Source organism: Pelophylax lessonae, assembly GCF_965119305.1.
Source record: "Pelophylax lessonae genome assembly, chromosome: 11".
NCBI classification, from domain to species: domain Eukaryota; kingdom Metazoa; phylum Chordata; class Amphibia; order Anura; family Ranidae; genus Pelophylax; species Pelophylax lessonae.
Window position 1 is genome coordinate 16,758,291 of NC_138778.1, and position 25,081 is coordinate 16,783,371.

Below are 25,081 nucleotides of genomic sequence, written 5' to 3' on the forward strand. Positions count from 1 at the left end.
CTCTGCTTTAGGCCATTTATGCCAATGGATGACCTTTGATTTGAAGCAGAACATTAAATAGCCATACTACCGAGTCAGAGAGATAATTACAAATTTGCTGCAGGCCGCTAAAGTGTTCGAGTTTGGCTTGAAGAAAAAGTGGCAACCCTAGGCAGCAAAGCGTTAAAGCCGTCTTCAGCTCAGACCCGGGCAGTGCTGGTAACACATGACTGCGCCTTGCTGGAGTTTGGTAAATACAAACTAGTTTCTGCCAGTGGGAATCAAAGTTTACACACAAACACAAGAGTTCTTTGCTTTGTCTCTGTTCTCATGCTGCACAATGGCCTTCTTACCCAATGGCCCTCTGAGGGCGCAGTCACACCATGATGATCATCTTTTTTTAGCAAATTGGTTGGAGCTTCTATAGGAGTTAAAAAGATAAATAAAAGCTCTGAAACAGTATGAACCCGGGATCACACAAGGTTAAATCCCTGGGCTTTACTCCAGACAGAAGATGAATGCATGCCAGGTCTTAGAGACGTCATTTTAATAAAGGTAGCTGCCTGCGGCGTGTCACTTAAAGGGTATGTAAACCCCAACAAGGAACTGCTTTTATTTGCTTCCTCATGGTTTGTTAAATACCCAGCTGAAAGCGTTTTGTTATATCTGATTGATAAGAAAAAAAAAAAAGATACCGATTGATTTTGTGAAAAGTCTTCCTACGCTCTCTGACTGTGTGCAAGGAAAGGATATGGTAATGAGGCGGAGTTATGCAGAGGAGGAGGGGTTATGAAGATGAGGAGGAGAGGCTATAGAGATGAGGAGAGTAAGGGGATATAAGGAGGAGGGGTTATGGAAATCAGGTGAGGTTATGTAGACAAAGGGGTGTATGGACATGAGGAGGAGGGGCTTAGGGGCTAGGTGTGGTGTTATGGAAATTAGAATGGGGGTTCTGAAGATAAGGAGGAGGGACTAAGGACCTGGGGGGGGGGTTATAGAGATGAAGAGGTGGGTTTTTAAGATGGGGAGGAGGAGTTAAGGAGCTGGGGTGGGGTTATGGAGATGAATCAGTTATAGAGATGAGGTGGGATATGGAGATGAGAAGCAGGAGTTATGGCAATGAGGAGCAGGGTTTATAGAGATGAGGCAAGGGTATGTTGACAAGGGGGGGGGTATGGAGATGAGGCAGCTGGGTTATGGAGATGAGGTGGGGTTATGGAGATGAAGAGGAGGGGTTATGGAGATGAGAAGTAATGGTTATGGAAATTAGGCGGGGTTATAGAGATGAGGAGGAGGGGTTATTGAGATGAGGAGGAGGTGCTAAGGAGCTTGGGTTAATGGCGATGAAGAGGAGGGATTATGGAGATGAAGAGGAGGGGTTATGGAGATGGGAAGTAATGGTTATGGAGATGAAAAGAAGAGGTTATGGAAATGAGGTGGGGTTATGGAGATGAGGAGGAAGGGTTATTGAGATGAGGAGGAGGTGCTAAGGAGCTGGGGTTATGGAGATGAGGAGGGGTTATAGAAATGAGGTGGGGTTATGGAGATGAGGAGGAGAAGGGGCTAAGGAGCTGGGGTCGTGTTATGGAGATGAAGAGGAGGGGTCATGGAGATGAATCAGATATGGAGATGAGGTAGGGTTATGGAGATAAGGAGGAGGGGTTATGGAGAGGAGGAGGGCTTATGGAGATGAGGATGAGGGGTTAAGTCAATGAGGCAGTTATGGAGGTTGAGAAGCAGGGATTAAGGAGATGAGACATGATTACGGAGATGTAGACAACAATGGAAAGGTAGCCTCTTAGAAGTGAGTAATTGAATCCTCAAAGGTCGGGTGCACATCCAGTCCGTGGTCCAAGCACAAGAGATATATTGACCTCACTCCGACATGAAAGGCAAACAGAGGACTTTATTGAATAAAGTAATATCCAAATGTGACAAACCATCATGGACACGACAGACGAACAAAGGAGGTAGTTGACGCGTTTCACAAATTCGATTTTCTTAATCATAACTAAAGTTATGAGTAAGTTAATCTAATTCATGAAACACATCAACTGCTTCCTTTGTTCGTCTGTCGTGTCCATGATGGTTTGTCACATTTGGATATTACTTTATTCAATAAAGTCCACTGTTTGCCTTTCATGTTGGAGTGAGGTCAATATATCTCTTGTTTTAGGATTACTGAGATGAGGAGGATGAGATATGGCGATGAGGAAAGGTTATGGAAATAAGGAGGAGGGGTTATGGAGATAAGGAGGCGGGTTTATGGAGATTAGGAGAATGGTTATGGAGAGGAGGAGGGGTTATGGAGATGAGGAGGAGGGGTTATGGAGATAAGGAGGCGGGTTTATGGAGATTAGGAGAATGGTTATGGAGAGGAGGAGGGGTTATGGAGATGAGGAGGGGTTATGGAGATGAGGAGGGTGGGGCTGATGAGGCGTGGTCTCACTTTTATGTTACAAAGTAGCAGAGTGTTGGACAATAATAACAATTATACTCATTATATTTACTATTCCTACTATCACTTTATTTAAACCTGTGTGCTCGTTAATGTGTGTTTTTCGATGCACATAATTTGCGTACATTAACACTGCAGTACATGTTGCGGTGAATCAACCTTCATTCTGAATGGCATCCAACAGATATACAGTGTTGTGTTGCACCAACTGAAAAGGAGTGTAGCCTTTTTTTTTTTTTTGAGGCCCCTTTTAAAGTGAGGGCCCTTCACAGTAGGGCCCCATGACGCATGTTTTCATGCACTGCGGCTCATTGCGTCCTGTGAAAGAAGAAGGATTAGGAGCATCTCACCAGAATTTTGGAGTTAAATTTTTTTAATTCCAGTAGAGTAATTTAGACATGTTGGTTTAGGCAACGAGCAGCTAATGAGTGTGCATGTCAATTCCCATGATGCAAGTTTTAAATCTTTCTGAGTCCACCTTCTGGCTCTTTCCAACACAGCACCAACCCTAATGATGGGGGTGCTTTTGAGCACCCCAAAAAAAAAAAAAAAAATGGCTACACCCCCAGGTCTTGTCATAACGATTATACTGGAAACAATACTTTTTGGACTCTTTGATCTTTCTCCAATTCCTACTCAAGTGGCTTTGAAAGCCCTTCTGTACCTGAGAGCTTCCTGCCCGACATGAAAGCGGACCTGCACTCCCATGTTGTGCATTCGCTCGTGTTAGTTTTTTCCCTCTCCTTTGTCCTAGTGGAATATTTTTTTTACCTTGTGTAATGTATGTTTGGACTCTTCTAGTGTGGCGCTCCTATTCTTTGATCTATCTCCAATTCCAATCTGGAGTGGCTTTGGACGCCCTTCTACACATAAGATTTGCCTTCCTGGCATTAAAATGCTGCAAATCACTGACTTCACTACCTGTGGAGGTGAATTTTCCACTTGGATTCCAGGACCAATTACTCGTTTTGTAACAGGTGGTGTCGCCTGTCAAACTCAACATTCCGCATTAAAATTGCCGCACTGCAAAGCGTCATGTGAACTCACCTAATGCGCCGCTATATAAAATTAGAAGGTGGGCAGTCGGAGGGTTCTAAAAATGCTGGTCAAGCTCCTTTCTTTCCCCCTTTGTGAACTAAGCCTAATGCCCCGTGCACACGTTCCGATAATCGGACGACTTATCTTTCGCATTTTGTTGCATGATACTAACATCGAATTCAACAATGCGTACAAACCGTATGATTTTTTACGTATGGTTCGGGAAAAGCTTCCTGGTTGCTTAGCTACGTATCAGATGGTGCAATACAAAAACAATGGCAGCCAGGCTTTTTCCATGCTATTTTAGTGTTTCTGATCATGCGCGGTCTTTGACGATCGATTTTTAGCGGACGCATAGTTTACTGATGAAACGATTGTCCTTCGTGGGGCTATCGTACGACAGAAGTTTTCCTGTTTGTCCCTTCGGATTTTGTTGGATGAACTGTCGTGATCGGCTGTCGAAAGCTGTATACCAACGATCAGATTATCGTGCGATCAGGTCGAAAGCGAGTTTTATCATACCATTATCGGAACGTGTGTACGGGGCATTAGGGCTCTGGCGTTGAAAATAGGCAGTTGGGTCGGTATTGTATCAATGCCACACAAAATTGTTGCAAACGGGAGCGGATGGAGGTTTTCATACTGAGGCATTAGCGTTGCTTTGGGTTGAGATGAGGCAAAAAACACATTGAAGAGTGCAGCAAGCGTTGAGGCTTTGCAACTGCCTCCATTCACTTCTATTGAAACCGCACCTTAAACGCACTGTAAACATAACTACGGCGTTACAATGTGGTGCGTTTGCAAAGCATGAAAAGTGATTATTTCCCATTTTAGCCTTGCACAGTCATGTTGGATCAGGAAGGAGCCATCCCCAAACTGTTCCCACAAAGTTGGGAGCATGAAATTGCCCAAAATGTCTTGGTAATCTGACGCCTTAAGAGTTTCCTTCACTGGAACTAAGGGGACAAGCCAAACCCCTGAAAAGCAACTCCAAACCATAATCCCCCCTCCACCAAATGATTTAGACCAGTGCACAAAGCAAGGTTCATAAAGACATGGATGAGCGAGTTTAGGGTGGAGGAACTTGACTGGCCTTCACAGAGTCCTGACCTCAACCTAATAGAACACCTTTGGGAAGCACGTCATATAGACAATGACATGGAAATTTGTTGTAGAGAATTGCTGAGTGCGTTCCGGTATATTTCATACTAAAGGAAACGTCTGAAAAGGTTGCCGAATGAACTGAGCAGAGCCTGGGAAATGCAAGTTTATAGCAGGAGAAAGTAAAGGATGTCCAGCTTCCTATAGTGGCTGCCATAAATATCCGATGTGGATAAACAACACAGAACACTGGGGAGGACGCTGAGCAAAGGCCTATGGAGAGCTAAAGGGTTGGCGGATATGGAAGGCTCAGATCAGCTGCTGCTCTCTTCCATCTCAACCATCTCCTGACAACGCTTTCCAGTTCTGCCCACCATCATGAATAGGACTTTTCTGTGCGCACTTTATGTAATTTAAACTACAGCCAAAATCCTGGCAATGAGAACCCTTCATAGGGGGACAGACTATTACGAACTTGGTAGCAGAGCCTGATATGATTAGGAAGGCCTCTTTTACATCTCTGACTCGGGGGCCCCTAAAGACTGGCTCAAAACTGGCTTTAAAACTGAGGTTAAATAGCCCGTTTCGAACCAACAACTGTCACATGTGTGCGCGCATGAGTATGAGCATGGGCATATGCATTATCCGTGCCCATTTCCTGCGGGCACCAAAGGGAACATGTATTAGCCTGTGCACAGAAGTCCATCCAGGAGTCCTCTAGTCTATTGTCAAGCCTTTCCTTACACAGACATACTCCATAACCACCAGTATCCACATAAAGGACAAATCCCCATCATGACCCAAGTTACAAGGACCAGGAAAAATTAAAAGGAAAAAAAAAAAATTATTGGTTAAACCCTCAAGCGGTTTTTTTTTTGTTTGTTTTTTTTCACCTCTTTCATTTAAATTGGGGTTTCAGAAGAAAATAAATAATTTAAGGGTTGGGTGAAAGGTTTAGTGTAGCATAACAATTTACCAGAGATCACAAAGAGGGAGGATCGAGGAGGAAAGGATTACAAATGCAGAGGAAAACTGAGGAGTAAAGAGAAGAAGGGAAGATGGACAACCGAGGAGAACAGAGGGATCACTGAGGAATAAAAAAAGGCAACAGAAAAGGAAAGGTGGACAAATGAGAAGGTGAGAGGGAAAATTGAGACAGGAGGAGGGACAACTGAGGAGGAAAGGTGGACAGCTGAGGAGGAAAGGTGGACAGCTGAGGAGGAAAGAGGGATAACTAAGAAGGAAAGGTGGACAACTGAGGAGAAAAGAGGGCAACTAAAGAAGAAAGAGGGGCAACTGGGAAAGAAATATGAGCAACTTAGGAGGAAAGGTGGAGAACTGAGGAGGAAAGATGAACAACTGAAGAGAGAAGAGGGACAACCGAGGAAGAAAGAGGAAGAAAGAGGGGCAACCGAGGAAGAAAGAGGAAGAAAGAGGAAGAAAGAGGGGCAACCGAGGAAGAAAGAGGAAGAAAGAGGGGCAACCGAGGAAGAAAGAGGGGCAACCGAGGAAGAAAGAGGAAGAAAGAGGGGCAACCGAAGAAGAAAGAGGGGCAACCGAAGAAGAAAGAGGGGCAACCGGGAAAGAAAGAGGGGCAACCGAGGAAGAAAGAGGGGCAACCGAGGAAGAAAGAGGGGCAACCGAGGAAGAAAGAGGGGCAACTTAAGAGGAAAGGTGGACAACTGAAGAGAGAAGAGGGACAACTGAGGAAGAAAAAGGGGCAACTGAGGAAGAAAAGTGGACAAATGAGGAGGAAAGATGGACATCTGAGAAGGTAAGAGGGACAACTGAGAAAGAAAGATGGACAACTAAGGAGAAAAAAGGGACAACTAAGGAGAAAAAAGGGACACCTGAGGAGGAAAGACAAACAACTGAGAAGGAAAGGTGGACAACTGAGGAGGAAAGGTGGACAACTGAGGAGGAAAGGTGGACAACTGAGGAAGAAAGAGGGGCAACTGAGGAAGAAAGAGGGGCAACTGAGGAAGAAAGAGGGGCAACTGAGGAAGAAAGAGGGGCAACTGAGGAAGAAAGAGGGGCAACTGAGGAAGAAAGAGGGGCAACTGAAGAGAGAAGAGTGACAACTGAAGAGAGAAGAGGGACAACTGAAGAGAGAAGAGGGACAACTGAAGAGAGAAGAGGGACAACTGAAGAGAGAAGAGGGACAACTGAAGAGAGAAGAGGGACAACTGAGGAAGAAAAGTGGACAAATGAGGAGGAAAGATGGACATCTGAGAAGGTAAGAGGGGCAGCTGAGAAAGAAAGATGGACATCTGAGAAGGTAAGAGGGACATCTGAGAAAGAAAGATGGACAACTGAGAAGGAAAGAGGGACAACTAAGGAGAAAAAAGGGACACCTGAGGAGGAAAGGCAAACAACTGAGGAGGAAATGTGGATAAATGAGGAGTAAAGAAGGACAACTGAGAAGGAAAGTGAGACAACTGAGAAGGAAGGAGGGCAACTGAGGAAGAAAGAGGGGCTATTGAGGAAGGAAGTTGAGGAAGGAAATTGAGCAACTTAGGAGAAAGGTGGACAACTGAGTAGAAAAGAGGGACAACTGAGGACAAAAAAAGGGGCAACTAAGCAAGAAAAGTGGACAAATGAGTGATGGACATCTGAGAGGGCAAGAGGGACAGCTAAGAAAGAAAGATGGACAACTGAGAAGGAAAGAGGGACAACTAAGAAGAAAAAAGGGACACCTGAGTAGGAAAGATAAACAACTGAGGAGGAAAGGTGGATAAATGAGGAGTAAAGAGGGACAACTGAGAAGGAAAGAGGGACAGCTGAGAAGGAAAGATGGATAACTGAGGAGGAAAGAAAGAAAACTGAAGAGGAAAGATGGACAGCTGAGGAGGAAAGAGGAGACCTGTGAAAGAAAGAGGGACAACCAACTGAGAGGGAAAGATGATAAACGAGGAGGAAAGAGGGACAACTGAGGAGCAAAGAGGAACAGCTGAGGAGTAAAGGTAGGCAGCTGAGGAGGAAAGAGGGGCAACTGAGGAGGATATTTGACAACTGAGAAGGAAAGATGGACAACTAAGGAGGAAACATGCACAGCTAAGTAGGAAAGAGGGGAAAGTTGGATTTATGAAGTTTTACTGCATTAAGTAGAGGACATGGCCAGATAATATGAGGGACAAATATCAGTATCTCTGTTATAATTCAGCCCTTTAAGTGCCGAGCCATGGTGCAGAAAAAAAAAAAAAAAGTGCCATCGTGACATCGAAGCTTGAAAAGTGCTTTAGCGTAACTGGTTGATCTGGATTTTGTGGAATCTCAGAAAACCTGAACTGCCCTGAACTCTGCATGTTGCCAGTTGTATTCTCAGAATAGTCATAAGGTTATAGGGTTCCTGCTCTTTGTTCTTTTGAGCAATGAAATATCTCCTCACACCTGTACCACCAACATCATCAGGATGGTGTTCAGAAGCACCATAACTATAAAATCTTTATTTATACCACAAATATCACGAGGGAAAGGACTGCAGGGTGACGAGGCGGGTTGCCAGGTACATGTCTCTAGATCTGGCATTCGTCGTCTAATGTTTACCACCATCTGTTACCTAGCAGGCAGCTTTTATCTCAGGTGTTCCATTTTAATCACCTATACCGCACCCACATGGTACATACAACCCTCTGCTTTTCTCTCCTAAGCCACAATGCACTGCTACAGAATGCCAATCCAAATCCGCACACCTTCCATGGAAAAAGGGCATTAAAGCCCAGCTCCGGGTTTTGTGTTACTTAAAATAATTTGTTTTGGCCAGCTTGGCCCGACCTAACTATTTAAAGTAAAAAAAAAAACTTGGAGTTAGGCTTTAAAGAGAACCTGTCACACCTGGTTTATGCATGCTAGAGCTTCATACTAGGGATCGACCGATATCGTTTTTTTTATTGCCGATACCGATATTTTGGTCAACGCATATCGGTATCGGCCGATGTTGGCCGATATTTTTAGACATTTAAAAAAAAATTTTTTTTAATTTATTTATAAATTTTATTTTTACAGGTACTCTTGTGGAGGGGTCTGGGGGGGGGGGGGGGTCTAAAAGAACCCAAACCCCTCCTCTGCACTTAAAAGCATTCAAAACGCCAAGTTTGGCTGTTTTGAATGCTGTCATGTTTTTTAATTTGGCACCGAGTACCCGGAAGTACATGACATCACTTCTGGGTTTTTACATGGAGACCCGATCAGAGCCGAATGCGGCTTTGATCTAGTTTTCCGCGGCCGTGCAGGCTGTTTGCCCGGGTCCCGGGAGAACAGGAGACCCGGGCGAGCTGCAGAAGGCAGCGGGAGGGGGGGGGGGATATCCCCTCCCGCTTATTGTCATGACAGCCGAGCGGCTTCTCAGCTGCATAGGTTGTCATTACAAGACAGCCGACCGTCGGCTATGGACGCCGGTACCGGGGTGATGCCTCCATGTGTGTTTCTATAGATGCACACAGTGTAGGGAAACACAACATTAGTCCCTGCATAGAAGAGTGACCCCACAGAATGCTGCAAGAGGAAGGAGCCACCCTGAAACAGGAAACCTGGGGCAGAGGTCATGGCACCAGTTTAAACTAGAAAATTAGGCAAGTATCAAAGATAAAAAAGCTGCATACTCAGTAAGTGATTAAATCAGCAACTGAATGTGATTACAAATGCTGAGGGTGTAATATCACTTTAACAGTGGACATTGCAGTCTGTTAGTTTGCAGAAATTAGCAGCTAGGAGGGAGAGGGAGGGGGAGGGGGAGGGGAGTGTCTTGCCATTCTAGTTTATAGAGCTGTGTGTGTCTATGGATGCACACAGTGTAGGTAGACACAACTCTAGTCCTTGCATACAAGGGTGACTCCATAGGATGCTGCAAGGGAAAGGAGGCACCCTAAAACCATAGCCCTGGGGCAGAGGTCATGTGACCAGACTAAACAGGAACATAGGCAAGGCTTAAAAGATAAAATAAAGCGGCATACTCAGTAAGTGATTAAATCAGCTGCTGAAAGTTCTTAACAGAAACTGAGGGGATAATATAACTTTAATAGTGGACAGTGCAGTCTGTAGCCAGTCTGTTAGTTTGCAAAATTTAGCAGGTAGGAGGAAGAGGAAGAGGAAGAGGAAGGAGGACGGGGGGGGGGGGGGTACCTTGCCTTGCCATCCTAGTCTATGGGGCTGTGTGTATCTATGGATGCACACAGTGTAGGTAGACACAACTCTAGTCCCTGCATACAAGGGTGACCCCCATAGGATGCTGCAAGAGAAAGGAGCCACCCTGAAACCATAGCCCTTGGGCAGAGGTCATGTGACCAGCTTAAACTGGAACATAGGCAAGGCTTAAAAGATAAAATAAAGCTGCATACTCAGTAAGTGATTAAATCAGCTGCTGAAGGTGCTTAATAGAAACTGAGGGGGTAATATCACTTTAATAGTGGACAGTGCAGTCTGTAGTCAGTCTGTTAGTTCGCAGAAGGTTGGAGACAGAAGGAGGAACAGGAGAGTGCCTTGCCATTATAATCAATGGGGTTGTGTGTTTCTATTGATGCACACAGCGTGGGCAGACACAACTCTAGTTCTGCATAAAAGACGCTGCAAGAAAAAGGAGCTACCCTGAGACCGGAGACCTGGGGCAGAAGTCATGTGACCAGACTAAACTGGAACATAGGCAAGGAACATCACTGCCCCTTTCACACTTCTACGACCTGAAAGTCGCAAGACTTTGCCGTGACTTGAAGCGATACTTGTTGGAAAAAATGGGGTACGGCTTGTCACGTGACTTTGCAGTCCCAAGTCGCAGGACAAGTCACACAAGTGTGAAAGGGGCCTTACGTCTGGGTAGTGAAGATCCAAACTTCAGTGCTGCGATTAAATTAAAAATGGAATCCAAAGCCGCACAAGACTAATAGCAGGATAATAATGGAAAACTAAGTCAGAGTAAATGACCATATCAGAGCAGAGCGTCCCTTTAATATCCCACGTCGGGCGCGGAGCAGTTAAGGGCATAATTGCAGGTTTGAGATGGGAAAGGCAAACAGGTTGGATGTGCTGACAGAGGGGGATTAAATACAGAGGAAGCGGCAGGCAGCGGTCCTCCTCGTTGTCAGCGCACACCTCGGGATCTGCATACAATTGTCTCCTCTAAGCTCCATTGTCCGTAGCCCGTCCTTCATAATCCGCAACCCCCTGGGAACATACAAACCGTTTAATGACCCGGTGCAATGTTACTAAACATTTCCTCGAGTGCCTCCGAACCAAGCAATGGTTGCTGGGCACAGGAGAAATTCAGGACAGGTGCCCTTTAAGGCTGCATTCATACCTGAGCGTTGTGTTTTTGAGAGTTTTTTTCTGGCATTTTTGAGTGTTTGTGTACAGAAGTTTTAAAGCTTTTTTGAGCTTTGACATTTTTTTAATTAGTCAAAAGAGAAAAAAAACGTCTGTTTCATCGTTTGTTGCTTTTTTTTTTCCAGCTTTTTCCTCTACTTTTATTTATTATTGTTTATTTATTCATTTTTCTTTTACTTTTTTTTTTGTAAGGGGTTAAGGGTTATTTTAATTTATCATTATTTATTTACTCAATATGTATCTATTTAGTTGAGTTAGGGGTTAAGGTTAAGGGTGAGGGTTAGATATTAATATTAGTGTTAGGGGTTAATATTAGGGTTAGGGGTTAATATCAGGGTTAAGATTAGGGGTTAAGATTAGGGTTTAGGATTAGGGGGTTAAGGGATGGGGTTAGGGTTTTTTATTTATTATTTATTATTATTATTATATATTTACTTAATATTTATCTATTTAGTTGAATTAGAGGTTAAGGTTAGGGGTGAGGGTTAGATATTAATATTAGTGTTAGGGGTTAATATTAGGTTTAGGGATTAATATTAGGGTTAGGGGTTAATATTAGGGTTACGATTTAAGATTAGGGGTTAAGATTAGGGTTTAGGATTAGGGGTTAATATTAGGGTTAAGGGTTGGGATTAGGGTTTTTTATTTATTTATTTTTTATTATTTTTTATTTAATTTATTTATTATTATTATTATTATATATTTACTTAATATGTATCTATTTAGTTGAGTTAGAGGTTAAGGTTAGGGGTGATGGTTAGATATTAATATTAGTGTTAGGGGTTAATATTAGGGTTAGGGGTTAATTTTAGGGTTAAGATTTAAGATTAGGGGTTAAGATTGGGGTTTAGGATTAGGGGTTAATATTAGGTTTAAGAGTTGGGGTTAAGGCTTTATTTATTATTTATTTATTTGTATTATTTATTATTTTATTTTTTTTATTAATATATATTTACTTAATATTTATCCATTTAGTTAAGTTAGGAGTTAAGGTTAGGGGTGAGGGTTAGATATCAATATTAGAGTTAGGGGTTCATATTAGGGTTAGGGATTAATATTACATTTAGGGATTAATAGTAGGGTTGAGATTTAAGATTAGGGTTTAATATTAGGGTTAAGGGTTGGGGTAAGGGCATTTTTATTTATTTTTTATTATGTATTTATTTATTTATTTATTTATTATTATTATATATTTACTTAATGTTTATATATTTAGCTGAGTTAAGGGTTAAGGTTAGGGGTGAGGGTTAGATAGTAATATTAGTGTTAGGGGTTAATATTAGGGTTAGGGGTTAATATCAGGGTTAAGATTTAAGATTAGGGGTTAAGATTAGGGTTTAGGATTAGGGGGTTAAGGGTTGGGGTTAGGGTTTTTTATTTATTATTTATTTTTATTATTTATTATTATTATATATTTACTTAATATTTATCTATTTAGTTGAATTAGAGGTTAAGGTTAGGGGTGAGGGTTAGATATTAATATTAGTGTTAGGGGTTAATATTAGGTTTAGGGATTAATATTAGGGTTAGGGGTTAATATTAGGGTTACGATTTAAGATTAGGGGTTAAGATTAGGGTTTAGGATTAGGGGTTAATATTAGGGTTAAGGGTTGGGATTAGGGTTTTTTTATTTATTTATTTATTTTTATTATTTTTTATTTCATTTATTTATTTATTATTATTATTATATATTTACTTAATATGTATCTATTTAGTTGAGTTAGAGGTTAAGGTTAGGGGTGATGGTTAGATATTAATATTAGTGTTAGGGGTTAATATTAGGGGTTAATATTAGGGTTAGGGGTTAATTTTAGGGTTAAGATTTAGGATTAGGGGTTAAGATCGGGGTTTAGGATTATGGGTTATTATTAGGGTTAAGGGTTGGGGTTAGGGCTTTTTATTTATTATTTATTTATTTTTATTATTTATTATTTTATTTTTTTATTAATATATATTTACTTAATATGTATCTATTTAGTTGAGTTAGAGGTTAAGGTTAGGGGTGATGGTTAGATATTAATATTAGTGTTAGGGGTTAATATTAGGGTTAGGGTTTAATATTAGGGTTAGGGGTTAATATTATGGTTAGGGATTAATATTATGGTTAGGGATTAATATTAGGGTTAAGATTTAAGATTAGGGGTTAAGATTGGGGTTTAGGATTAGGGGTTAATATTAGGGTTAAGGGTTGGGGTTAGGGCTTTTTATTTATTATTTATTTATTTTTATTATTTTTTTTTATTAATATATATTTACTTAATATTTATCTATTTAGTTAAGAGTTAAGGTTAGGGGTGAGGGTTAGATATCAATATTAGAGTTAGGGGTTCATATTAGGGTTAGGGATTTGTATTAAATTTAGGGATTAATAGTAGAGTTAAGATTTAAGATTAGGGTTAAGGGTTGGGGTTAGGGGATTTTTATTTATTTTTTATTATGTATTATTTTATTTATTTATTATTATTATATATTTACTTAATGTTTATCTATTTAGCTGAGTTAAGGGTTAAGGTTAGGGGTGAGGGTTAGATATTAATATTAGTGTTAGGGGTTAATATTAGGGTTAGGGGTTAATATAAGGGTTAAGGGTTTTTTATTTATTATTTATTTTTATTTTTTATTTATTTATTATTTTGATTAAAGACTCACAAACGTGAAACAAAATGCACTAAAAAGCTCAAAAATGCTCAGATTGCAAGTTTCCATGCATTTCTTTAAAAAAAGAAAAATGCTTAAAAAAATGCACCAATCTGCCCGTTTCGAGCTACACAAAAAGCTCCAGAGATTTTTTGAGATTCAGGCGTGTGGCTTCAACAAGATGCATTCCGGATGCTTTTCCGCATGCGCATTTTTGATGCGTTCCAGTGCGATTTAGATGTGTTCCAATGCTTTTTTTGATGCAGTACAGTGCATTTTTTCCCTCTTTTTTTATTAACCTTAAATGAGGACATATTTATTCCAGTGCGTTTTTGGCGCATTTGGGAAGCGTTACGGTGCTTTTTATATACGTTTTACAGCCTTCCAGTAAAGTCCAGTGCAGGAAAAATTCAGCATGTTCTACTTTTTTTCTGGAACTGGAACTATGCCATTGAAAAACAAATAACCTACTATCCATGCGCTTTTGATGCAGGAAAAAAAAAAACGCACAGGACTGCATGTGGTGTGAACCGGCCCTAACTCTAAAGTGATGTCCTGTAGGGGCTTTTAAAGTGTCGCCTATGGAAAATTTGGGGTACCAAAGTCTCCGGCCAGATTTAAGACGTGATGTTGGGTATCTATTTACTTGGGACAATCCAATCTTTTATAACTTAACAAATAAATGGGTAATATATTGCATTGTTGTGCCCCAAAAGTTTTTTTTTTCTGAAATTCTGGGCTTGATAAACTGTCGTGACAATATTGGGTGGCCAGGGACGGTGCTAGACTATTTTGCACCCTAGGCAAGACCAGCTACTTGCACACCCCCCCCCCAAAAAAAAATAAAAATAACTGTACACATTGCCCCCTTTCCTGTACATAATGCCCCCCTTTTAACACTACACTCTGCTACACCCCCTTCCTGTACACACTGCCCCTCTTTAACCCTAAACCCCCTGTGCCCCCCTCTCTAATGGTGACATCCACCGGGGATGAGGAGGTGACAGGAGAGGAATGTCTCACTGGCCATGACTGCGCCCTAGGCGGCCGCCTAGTTTGCCTAGTGGTAGCACTGGCCCTGCGGGTGGCAAAAAAAATTGGAATAACCTCCATTTTATTCTCCAGGGTCTCTGCTTTTAGAAATATATAATATTTGGGGGGTTTTAACAAATTTTCAGGCTCAAAATGATTTTTAAACGTGTGCAAAAAAATGCAAAAATTGTGATGGACAGACGTCTGTCCGCCAAAGCCGACCTGGACACAAAATCATTGCGTTCCGTCTGATGAACCTGAACAGGCACACATCTGTTCACACCGGCAGGGCCAGGACAAGGGGTGGGCAGGAGGGAGCGGCTGCCCTGGGCGCAATGGTTTATTGCAAGGATGGGAGCACTCTGACCCTAACCCTAAGGGAAGGGGGGGGGGCACAGTTTGGCATCCTTGCCCTGGGCACTGGATGACCTTGTCTCGGCAGTGGCACTGCACACCGGGCTGCCCATAGGGATGCATTGCAGTCCATGTATGATCCATCTAATGAATGACAGACTGTTGGGACACCCCTGTTAGAGCCATCTGTTTGCTGGGGGTGGGTGGTTTGCAGATGTCCAGGTAGCGGCACAGCTGTGCTAATTTATGTAGCTGCTTCACAGAAGAGCGCCAACGACATTGCCTGTAATCCTGTGTATGCGGGACATGAACTGTCAGGATGTGACGAGAGGAAGGGGATCTTATACAATCTGAATTGTGATGAAGATCTGACTCCCCCCCCCCCCCCCCCACCATCCCCACAAGTGTTTATTAATCATTTGGCCTCTGGAAGATTTACCCCCCTTCATGACCAGGTCACTTTTTGCAATACAGCACTGCATTACTGCAATTACTGCAATTGTGCAACACTGTATCCAAATAAAATAAAACAATATAATATAAAATTATATATATATATATATATATATATATATATATATATATATATATATATATATATATATATATATATATATATATATATATATATATATATATATATTTCTGTCTATCTATCTAAATATATATATATATATATATATATATATATATATATATATATCATTTTTGGGGATGTAAAAAGAATATATACCGTGTATAATATATCTAACTATCTATAGATTTTTTTATTTTTATTGAGATGTAAAAAGAATATATACTGTGTATAATCTATCTATCTATCTATCTATCTATATATATTTATTTATTTATTTTTCTTGGGATGTAAAAAGAATATATACTGTGTATATATATATATATATATATATATAAATATTCAGATTTTAACCACTTCAGCTACAAAGAGGTTTAACCTTTAACCTTCATAGCCAGGCCATTTTTTGCAATGCGACATTGTGCTACTTTAACTGACATTTGTGCATTCATGCAAGATTCCCCCCCCCCCCAAAAAAAATTAAATTTATATTATTCTTTTCCTCCCAAAAATAGAGCTTTCTTTTGGTGGTATTTGATCACCTCTGCGGTTTTTATTTTTTGTGCTAGAAAAAAAAGACTGACAATTTTGGAAAAAAAACAATATTTGTTACTTTCTGCTATAAAACACATCCAACAAAATTAAAAAATAAATAAATAAATAAAAATTTCTTCATAAAGTTAGGCCAATATGTATTCTGCTACATGTTTTTGGTAAAAAAAAAAAAAAAAAATCCCAAGAAGCGTATCATGATTGGTTTGCAAAAGTTATAGCGTCTACAAACTATGGGATATTTTTATTTATTATGTTATTTTCTAAATTATAGTAATGGCTAGTATATAATTCGATTTTATATTATATTTATATCTATCTATCTATCTCTCTCATATATATATATATATATATATATATATATATATATATATATATATATATATATATACACACATAAAATATATCAAATAATGTAAATATATATATACATATTTACATTATTTCATATATTTTATTTTATGTATATAAAATATAATTTTTTTTTCTTTTTTTAAAGATGCAGCTTCCCATTTCTCCAGTTTTTAAGGTGTTAAGGGAGGTAACTATCACAGAGGAATTCCGAAAATCTGACTTTATGGCTGAAAGTGCTGCTTGCCAGGTCATGTTGTTGCTATCCATCTATTGTCTCCGGGACACAAAGTCACACATAGACGGAGTCACCTTTATTGGGACACATTCATACACAAGCCTCGCCCTGGGGCTCACGGCTGAATTGCAGGGAGGTATTTATCTGACACTTCCAGGCTTGGCCCATCTTCAGTAAACACTGTCATTGTCAGCTGTTTGTGGTCTGCAAATAAAAACAACTTTAAAAGTGTCCATACCTGATTGTCAGCTCTGCTGGCGAGTCTATAGACATTGTTTGCGCCAGGCTGGTGACGCAAATTGTACAGTGCATCCAGGAAGTATTCACATCACTTCACTTTTTCACACTTTCACATTTTATGTTACAGCCTTATTCCAAAATGGAATGAATTCATTATTTTCCTCAAAATTAAACAAACATTCCCCCATAATAACAACGTGGAAGAAGTTTGTTTGAAATCTTTGCCAATTTATTAAAAATAAAAAAGGAAAAAAATCCCATGTAGATAAGTATCACAGCCTTTGCTCAATACTTTGGTGAAGCTCCTTTGGCACCAATTACAGCCTCAAGTCTTTCCGAGTATGATGCTACAAGCTTGGCTCACCTATTTTTGGGCAGTTCCTCCCATTCTTTTTTGCAGGGCCTCTCAAGCTCCATCAGTTTGGATGGGGAGCGTCGGTGCACAGCCATTTTTAGATCTCTCCAGAGATGTTCAATCGGGTTCAAGTCTGGGCTCTGTCTGGGCCACTCAAGGACATTCACAGAGTTGTCCCATAGTCACTTCTTTGTTATCTTGGTGGTGTCTTTAGTTTTTTTGACCTGTTGGAAGATGAACCTTCACCCCAATCTGAGGTCCAGAGTGCTCTGGAGCAGGTTTTGATCAAGGATGTCTCTGTACATTGTTCCATTCATCCTTCCCTCGATCCTGACTAGTCTCCCAGTTCCTGCCGCTGAAAAACATCCCCACAGAATGATGCTGCCACCACCATGCTTCACTGTAGTGATGGTATTGGCCAGGTGATGAACGGCGCCTGGTTTCCTCCTTCAGGCCAAAGAGTTCAATCTTTGTTTCATCAGATCAGAGAATTTTGTTTCTAATGGTCTAAGAGTCCTTCAGGTGCCTTTTGGCAAACTCCAGGCGTGTTGTCATGTGCCTTTGATTGAGAAGTGGCTTCCATCTGGCCACTCTACCATACATGCCTGATTGGTGGAGTGCTGCAGAGATGGTTGTTCTTCTGGAAGGTTCTCCTCTCTCCACAGAGAAACGCTGGAGCTCTGTCAGAGTGACCATCAGGTTCTTGGTCACCTCTCTGACTAAGGTCCTTCTCCCCTGATTGCTCACTTTTGCTGGGTGACCCACTCTAGGAAGAGTCCTGGTAGTTCCAAACTTCTTCCATTTACAGCTGATGGAGGCCACTGGGCTCATTGGGACCTTCAATGCTGCAGACATTTTTCTGTACCCTTCCCCAGATCTGTGCCTCCATATAATCCTGTCTCTGAGGTCTACAGATAATTCCTGGGACTTAATGGTTTGGGGTTTGTGCTCTGACATGCACTGAGAACTGTGGGACCTTATATAGACAGGTGTGTGCCTTTCCAAATCATGTCCAATCAACTGAATTTACCACAGATGGACTCCAATCAAGTTGTAGAAACATCTCAAGGATGATAAGTGGAAACAGAATGCACCTGAGCTCAGTTTTGAGTGTCATGGCAAAGGCTGTGATATTTATGTACATGGAAATGTTTTAGTTTTTCTTTTTTTTTTTATAAATTTGCAAAGATTTCAAACAAACTTCTCTTGCGTTGTCATTATGGGGGATTGTTTGTAGAATTTTGAGGAGAATAATGAATTTCATCTATTTTGGAATAAGGCTGTAACATAGCAAAATGTGGGAAAAGTGAAGTGCTGTGAATGCTTTCCAGATGCGTTGAATAACAAATGAGCTTAACCAATGTAAAGTCTTTTTAATGTCATTGGATTAAATGTGAAACAATTGTATCAATGCATGTTATGTTTTCAGAATGATAGTTTGTAATTTTATAGGTATGGGGGGGGGGGGGGGGGCGGAGTGTTTGCTCATTAAACATGCAGATGCTGCTTCCTGTATTGCAATACAGCGGTCTTTATTTTTCCCCGTTAATGTCAACCGTGACACCAACCTGGCAGACAACAAAGTTTAATCTCACCTGTCATCTGCTGAGCAGTTAAGCGTTTCTGTTGCTTAAAGTGGTTGTACACCTCAGACATAAAATATAAACAGAGCATATCATCTTAAGAGCCCATTCACACTGGCGCGGTCGGTCGCGGTCCATTGAGTAGTACAGGACCCGTTCTAATAGGAGCGACACAAGTCGCTCCGACTTAGAAAAAGGGTCCTGTACTACTTTGGGGCGACCTCGGAGCGACTTGCATAGACTTCCATTATGTGAAGTCCCTGCAAGTCACGCCGAAGTCGCGGTGCACGCGACTTCACAGGTCGCCCCCCGAAGTCGTGTCGCCTCAGGGTGAACCGGCTCTAATAGTGTGTACTTGTCTCTATTAACCACTTGCCGACCGCCTACCGCAGATATACTGCGGCAGGTTGGCTCGGCTGTGCAAACTGATGGGTACGTCGGTTCGCGAGAGCGCTCCTGGGGGCGTGCGCGTGGCGTTGGAGGAGTGTGCCTGCCCCCATTAGAAAGCAGGGAAGCCAATCCACTGGACCGGAGGCCGCGATTGCCGCCTGGCACCTGCGATCGCTCCCTTCTGAGCAAGAACGACGGTCTGCTGTTGTAAACACAGCAGACCGTTGTTCTCTCCAAAATTAACACAGAGCTCCTTTGATCCTTCTATATAGGATCACAAGTCTCTGTGTTCATTTCCCAAGTGCCTCCCCCATACAGTTAGAAAACACCCCCTAGGGTCACACCTAACCCTTTGATCAACCCTTTGATAATATCAATCCTGTATAAAAATAACAATAACAGTATATACTCAGCTGATGGTAATTCAAATCCAACTAACAACTGAACTTTTAGCTCTTCAGTGAGCTCACCCCCTACAGGTATTACTTTTTCTATCACTTGCCCCACCTTATTAGATTGTAAACTCTTCTAAGTTGGGCCCGCCTAAAGCCTGTCAGCTCAGGTCAGAGCCGCTGTACTAACGATCAGACGTTAGTGCAGCGATCAACCCCCGCTGAGCAATTGTGTTCTGACAGGGGGACAACACCCCCCTCCAGAACACTTTGCTCTGATCGGGAGCCCATCTGCTGCTGGTTTTCCAGCATGCACGTCCAAAAGCATTGGACCGCCTAGCATACACACGGGCCGAGTTTCGTCCGTTTTCTTTTTAAACTGGCCAATGTCTTCCGGCATTCAACAGGGCTTAACACTCTTGTATTATATTGTATTGTAATTTTATTGTCTCCCTTTATATTGTAAAGTGATGCGCAAACTGTTGGCCCTATTTAAATTCTGCATAATAATAATATTATAAATCTTGTATAATAATAATAATATACATCCTATATAATAATAATAATAATAATAATAATAATAACAATAATAGTTTATGGTCAGCTGATGGTAATTCATTTAAGTGACAAGAAGTCTCCCCAGAGGGACAACAGACAACAAAAGTAAACAAACAAATAAACAAATACATACAAATAAATAACAGAGGTCTGACATTTCTCTGCACTAAAAAACTAAAAGAAAAGTTCTTCCCTTCACTTTCACTGGAAATCAGTACAAAAAGGAAAAGACATTTTATGATACAATTGTTTCAGGCTTTATGGGTCATTTTATTATTCCATGTCCAATGAAACCAACATCCTCCAATGAATTCCGTTAGCCAATAAAAGAGGATCACTTCTACTTTCTTTTCATGTCATATTTGGTCAGCAAGTGATAAAAATCAATGACACGTATCTCTGAACAGGAGAAAAGGGAGTCCTTCGCCTTTAAATTGTCACAAATCCTACAACATGAATTGTGTGCCAGCATGTTATATACCCAAAACCTGTGCCTATGTCAGCAATGGTGACTGCCATCTCTCCTCTCCATAATATCTATATGTCACAGGTGGGTACTGCCAACTCTCCTCTCTATAATACCCCTATGTCACAGGTAGGCACTGCCACCTCTCCTCTCTATAATACCCCTATGACACAGGTGAGCACTGCCATCTCTCCTCTCTATATTCCTCCTTTGGCACAGGTGGGCACTGCCATCTCTCCTCTCTATAATACCCCTATGGCACAGGTGGGCACTGCCATCTCTCCTCTCTATAATACCCCTATGTCACAGGTTGGCACTGCCACCTCTCCTCTCTATAATACCAATATGACACATGTGGGCACTGCCATCTCTCCTCTTTATAATACCCCTATGTCACAGGTTGGCACTGCCACCTCTCCTTTCTATAATACCCATATGACACAGGTGGGCACTGCCATCTCTCCTCTCTATAATACCCTTATGTCACAGTTAGACACTGCCATCTCTCGCCTGTATAATACTTCTATGTGACAGGTGGGCACTGCCATCTCTCCTCTCTATAATACTCCTATGTCACAGGTAGGCACAAATTTCTCTCCTCCCCATAATACCCCACGGTATAAGTAGGTGCTGCCATCCCTCCTCTCTATAATACCCCTATATCACAGGTAGGCACTGCCACCTCTCCTCTCTATAATACCCCTATGGCACAGGTAGGCAGTGCCATCTCTCCCCTGTATAATACTTCTATGTCACAGATGGGCACTGCCATCTCTCCTTTCTGTAGTACTCCTATGTCACAGGTAGGCACAACCATCTCTCCCCCCATAATACCCCTACCATATAGGTAGGCGCTGCCATCTCTCCTCTCTATAATACCCCTATGGCACAGGTAGGCACTGCCCTCTCTTTTCTCTTTAATACCCCTATATCCCATGTGGGCACTGCCATCTCTCCTCTCTATAATACCCCTATGGCATAGGTGGGCACTGCTATCTCTCCTCTCTGTATTACCCCTATAGCACAGGTAGGCCTTCCCATCTTTATAATACCCCTATGGTACAGGTGGGCACTACTGTCTCTCCTCTCTGTATTACCCCTATAGGACAGGTAGGCACTCCCATATCTATAATACCCCTATGGCACAGGTGGGCACTGCCATCTCTCCTCACTTTAATCCCTCTAGGAAACCGGGGATAATTCCTTGTGGGTTTTGAAAAATACTTCTTCAGTATAATAAAAATCTAATACCCATTTCATATCCATCTTAGATCTGAGCTTTTTCTTGAACTACACAATACACTGAACGCCTCCACACTTATCGGTCTATTTATTACAACAGAGCAAATGTTCCGTAACAAAACAGCAATCGGCTGTAACCCACCAGATGTCACCTTAATGGTTGGCCAGACATCTGTTCCTCTTTTACACATTCAGGTCCTGCTGTTGCCGAACGGACGTGCCAGTAACCCAAGAACACGGAAGGGTCAAAGAGGTTGTAGGGAGATTTGTTCAAAAAGTTGAAAAATCTCTGTGAGCCAAACCAAACATTTTACTTCCTCCCATGCTTCCAACATTGACCAATGTATGGTGACCCTTGCCAACCACAGGATTATTGGTGGGGGGGGGGGGGTTATTGACAGTCAACAAATCTCTGTGAGCAAAACTAAAAATTCTACCCCCTCCCATGCTCCCAACATTGACCCATGTATGGTGGCCCTTGCCAACTACAGGATTGTTAGGGGGGTATAGACGGTCAGCAAATCTCTGTGAGAAAAACCAAACATTTTACTTCCTCCCATGCTTCCAACATTGGCCCACGTATGGTGACCCTTGCCAACCACAGGATTGTTGGGGGGGTATTGACGGTCAACAAATTTCTGTGAGAAAAATCAAAAATTCGACCTCTGCCAATGCTTCCAACATTGGCCCATGTATGGTGACCCTTGCCAACCACAGGATTATTGTTTGGGGTATTGATGGTCAACAAATCTCTGTAGGCAAAACCAAACATTTTTCTTCCTCCCATGCTTCTAACATTGACCCATGTATGGTGACTCTTGCCAACCACAGGATTATTAAGGGGGTACTGATGGTCAGCAAATCTATGTGAGCAAAACCAAACATTTTTATTCCTCCAATGATTCCAACATTGACCCAAGTATGGTGACCCTTGCCAACCACAGGATTGTTGGGGGGGTATTGACAGTCAACAAATTTCTGTGTGCAAAATCAAAAGTTCTACCTCCGCCAATGCTTTCAACATTGGCCCATGTATGGTGACTCTTGCCAACCACAGAATTAGTGGGGGGGGGGGGGGATATTGACAGTCAACAAATTTCAGTGAGCAAAACCAAACATTTTACTTCCTCCCATGCTTCCAACATTGACCCATGTATGGTGACCCTTGCCAACCACCGCATTGTTGGAAGGGTATTGATGGACAACAAATCTCTGTGAGCAAACCCGAACATTCTACCTCCCCCCCATGCTTTTAACATTGACCCATGTATGGTGACCCTTGCCAACCACAGGATTATTGGAAGGGTATTGATGGTCAACAAATCTCTGTGAGCAAAACCGAACATTCTACCTCCCCCCCATGCTTCCAACATTGACCCATGTATGGTGACCCTTGCCAACCACAGGATTATTGGAAGGGTATTGATGGTCAACAAATCTCTGTGAGCAAAACCGAACATTCTACCTCCCCCCCATGCTTCCAACATTGACCCATGTATGGTGACCCTTGCCAACCACAGGATTATTGGAAGGGTATTGATGGTCAACAAATCTCTGTGAGCAAAACCAAACATTCTACCGCCCCCCATGCTTCCAACATTGACCCACGTATGGTGACCCTTGCTGTCCGCACTATATCATTCAACGATAAGATCTGATTGGCTGTAATGATTACTGCCCCAAAGTCACAAACCTTTTTATTTATTTTATTCCTTTCCCCCCTTCACCTGAACCAAAAAAAAAAGAAAACAGAGTAGATATTCCAGCTCAGTGGAAAATTCTACAGAGCCTTGGTTACGGACGACCCTGGCTTACGAAAGAGTCTGTAGGGAGCTGAGGATACGTTTCAAGCAGAACCCACACCGCAATTAAAACATACATAGGAACACTATACGGCCTTGTGCCTTATAAGCTGCGCTATGCGCATAATAACCCTCTGGGGCCAAGGCTGGGTTAACTCCTTCCCAACTACAGAAAGTTACAATGTATATCTTGTACAGAGTTCACAGCGTGTGCAATGTCCTGCATGGCCAAGGTGTAACATTCTTACCTAATTTTTGCAGAATTCCTTCCAGGGGACTGAGATCCAAGCAGAGTAAGGAGTTTTTATCCCAGAGACCAGGCGTCCTCCAGTGTTAGCTCTGCAGCTTCTGTCTAATCTGAGCTGTAGGCACTGAGTGCTTCTCCCTCTCACTTCTCCACTCCTCCTCCTCCTCCTCCTCAGCTTGCACAAGCTTTGGCTTGTTGACATCACAGTGACATCATTAAAACACCCCTTAGAACCTGCAGGTAGACAAAGCCACTCCTTTCCCCCATGGCTGGTTTATGTCTTCTACAGCAAAGGTACACCTTGTCCCATGGTGATAACATTGTTGCAGCAGCTGGAAACCCCAACTGAACAACGAATCGTTTTGCGAAAGCGTGTTGTAAACTTTTTCCTTTTCTTTTTTTGTTGTCATTTTTTTATTTATAGTAGAAGAATCCGTACACCTGTGAAGGAGGTTCTTATTACAAAAAAACAGCTCACCATGTACTCTCATCGGCCATTTTATTAGGCACACCTATTTAATTGCTTGGTAACACAAATTGCTAATCAGCCAATCACATGGTAGCAACTCAATGCATTTAACCACTTTACCACCGGAGGATTTTGCTGTCTTACGTCTGGGCCACTTTTTGCGATTCGTCACTTTGCGAATTTAACTGACAATTGCGCGGTCATGCAATGCCGTACCCAAACAAAATTTACGTCCTTTTTTTCCCACAAACAGAGCTTTCTTTTGGTGGTATTTGATCACCAGTGCGATTTTTACTTTTTGCGCTATAAACAAAAAAAAAGCGTCAATTTTGAGAAAAATAACAATATTTTTCAAATTTTTTTATATGAAATTCCCCCCCAAAAAAAACAGATCGGACCCTTGACTGACATTTTTGACACTTGGGGGTACCAGTGACATTACTACAATAATCAGTGCTATAAATATGCACTGTTACTGTAAAAATGACACTGGCAGGGAAGGGGTTAATTTTATTGGAGAGGGAGAGGTTAATGTATGCCTGGTGCTTACTGACGTGTGTGGGGGGAGGTGACTATGTGACACAGGCACAGATCGCAGGTTCAGCTACGCTGAACCCTGCAATCTGACCCTGCCTGTCACTTGGGAGATCCGCCCGCTTTGTTAACACAAGCGGGCGGATCTCCAGACTCGATTCCCCGACGATCGGG

The 25,081-nt window shown here is 41.9% G+C and overlaps 1 protein-coding gene across 2 annotated transcripts in view; it reads right to left on the reverse strand.

Moving 5' to 3' along the window:
* Nucleotides 1–24,047, reverse strand: part of GPRC5C (G protein-coupled receptor class C group 5 member C) — a 38,521-nt gene extending 14,474 nt beyond the window's left edge. For both annotated transcript variants that reach the window (XM_082271819.1, XM_082271818.1), the window contains exon 1: nucleotides 23,906–24,047. The gene's annotated coding sequence lies outside the window, so the exon portion shown is untranslated. The remainder of the gene's footprint in view (nucleotides 1–23,905) is intronic.
* Nucleotides 24,048–25,081: the final 1,034 nt, after the last annotated feature.